This window comes from Pteropus vampyrus, unplaced genomic scaffold (assembly GCF_000151845.1).
Source record: "Pteropus vampyrus isolate Shadow unplaced genomic scaffold, Pvam_2.0 Scaffold159, whole genome shotgun sequence".
NCBI lineage: Eukaryota > Metazoa > Chordata > Mammalia > Chiroptera > Pteropodidae > Pteropus > Pteropus vampyrus.
The window spans coordinates 178568-181044 of NW_011888940.1; the positions used below are offsets into that span (position 1 = coordinate 178568).

The following is a 2477-nucleotide window of genomic DNA, read 5'->3' on the forward strand; positions in this document are numbered from 1 at the left end:
TTTCTCTCTTTCTTTTTTTTAATGGCATATGCTAATTAACCTCATGGTCTAGCACGTGGGGGCCTATTTGTCGTTGGCAGCTGAGCCAGTAGGTCTAACCCCAAGGACGGAATTCATGCAAAACACCTCCCTTGGCGCTTCTGTCCTGGCCGGGACGGGTCTTCCTGTGCGTCCGTGTGCACGCACAGGACACTGCACGTAACGAGACCTGGGAATAGAAACGAGAGGAAGGGATGGAGAGGGAGGCGGCTTTGTGGCTGGCGGTTTGGCACGTTGTCTGTACACGCGGTCCTGTTCTGCAAGTTTCTGCACACAGGCGATTCCTGCCTCGGGAAGAGGTTCCCCGGCCATGAACGTGCATCGAAGACCTATGTGTTTGTAGCACATGCAGAGCTCCTTGGCCGAGGAGCGGCAGTAACTTAACTGCTTGTGTCTCCTATTCCTCGTATTTGCACAGAACAGTCGTGAAAGTATTCTTGCCCCTGACAAGAGGCAAAACACACGCATAGGCCCAAGTACTCAATCAATAATAGCACACGGAACTTTCTAGAAAGGCTTCCTCTGGGGACTTTTCAGGTGCTGTGTGGAGCCAGAGGCCTGAGCTGTGATAACGAGGCCCAGGAGTTTGCAGACTGTGTTTCTAGGCTCCTTGAACATCGACCTGGAGGAATGGCTCGTGTTTTCTCATCCTTATACGTGTCCCAACATCCTGATATGTGTCCCAGCATCCTTGCTTTGAAAAGGCTCTGCTTACGTCGCCATCAACACGCATCCTCTCAATTTCCGCCACACATCACTTCATCTCTGGAGCTTTCCGTGACCCTGAAGGCGGAAGCAGTTTCTTTGTTTCCCACGCCCGTGTTCACATCCCCCCATTGCATTCGTAAGGCCAGGTGACGGATTTGTCCGCCCATCCATGTCCTTGTCAGGCTGTCGTCAGTCAGCCACCCCCGGCAGAGCTCCCTGCAGAGGGATCGTCCAGCTCGGCAGAGATGAAGGCCATTGTCAGTCGAGATCAGACCTTGGACGTGGGGGAGCCATTTCACACATGACCTGCACAGGTCTTCAGTGAGCAATAGGGTTTTCCTTCCCATCTGGGACCAATTAAGGTGTCGGTTAGGGGCTGCTGAGCCCGCTCTGGCTCAGTTCCAGGGCAGTTTAAAAATATATCAGGGTTTCCCTTCAAGCAAAATAATCAGTGACAAAAGTGGAGAAAGCAGACTATTATGGCCGAATGTTTATGTCTTCCCCCAAATTCATATGTTGAAATCCTAACCTCCGACGCAATGGTATTAGGAGATGGGGCTTTTGATTAGGTCACGAGGGTGGAGCCCTCATGAACTGGATCAGCGCCCTTATAAAAGGCACCCTGGAGAGCTCCCTCACCCCTGCCAAGTGTGAGGTTACGGCAACAAGATGGCCATCTAGGAAGCACGAGGTGGGTCCTCACCAGACACCGAGCCTGCCAGGGCCTTGACCTTGGACTTCCCAGACTCCAGAACTGTAAGAAATAAATTTTCATTGTTTAAGCTGCCCAGTCTGTGGTATTTTGTTAGAGCAACCCAAACTGAGAGAACAAGAAAATGGGGGTGTGGAGGAGGGGTGAGACCTGTCTATAAAACGTGTGACTCCTTTCAAAATATATCCAGCAGGACGTCACAGACACCAGCAGAGCTGACGGCCAGACAGCCTGGCAGACACTGTTAGTGGAGATGCTGGCTCTGGACGAGCCTTGGGCTTTGCCTTCAACGTGGGGAGTGGGAGACAGGGTCCATCAGGGTTACGCCGTGATCGCATGCGGTCCGTTCTCATTATTTGTGGTGTAGGCTCCACTAAATCTCTGTGGACACTGAGGTGGTGAAGGTGGGGCCACCGCTCCCAGGAGGAACACACGGGTGAGGTTCCCGTGGGCTCCGTCACGAGAATTTGTCAGTTGCTCAATACAACCTTCTTCTCTTTTAAGATACCTTCTTTAATATGTACTTCTTACAAACAATAAATGAGATGCACGATTCCTTTATAATAAAGCCCTACCTGATAAAGCTTTAACATTTTCCTGGCCCTGGGTAACATGGCCGTACGTTTCTGTGGCTTTCAGCCTCACAGCGATACTGTCCGCTACACTTTGTCATTTAATCAGTTGTCCTCTTATGAATCCACGAATATAGCCACTTTTCCAGAGCTTCATCGTGTACTTCAGATGTTACCTTAGCATTTTCCAGAGCAGCCTGATGTACAGATCAGCAAATTTCCTCTTCCTTTTTCTGGATGCACCAAATTGCTGCTTCATTAGCATCGTAATCACACCAACGGCACAATGACATACGTGAGCGGAGCTTGTCTGACACGCATATTTCCTCTGTCAGGCCCACCACGGCCTTCTTGCACTAAGGAACAGTAGACGGCACCTCAATGCTACACGTGGGGGTGCATTTTAAACAATGCAGTCATCAACAAAAAGTTCACAAATGCAAAAA

The 2477-nt window shown here is 50.3% G+C and overlaps 1 protein-coding gene across 1 annotated transcript in view; it reads right to left on the reverse strand.

The window, feature by feature from the left end:
• The window catches only part of KIF26B (kinesin family member 26B), a gene marked incomplete at its 3' end in the record, with an annotated part of 197171 nt that overhangs the window by 4487 nt on the left and 190207 nt on the right, over positions 1 to 2477 (reverse strand). The window lies entirely within an intron of this gene.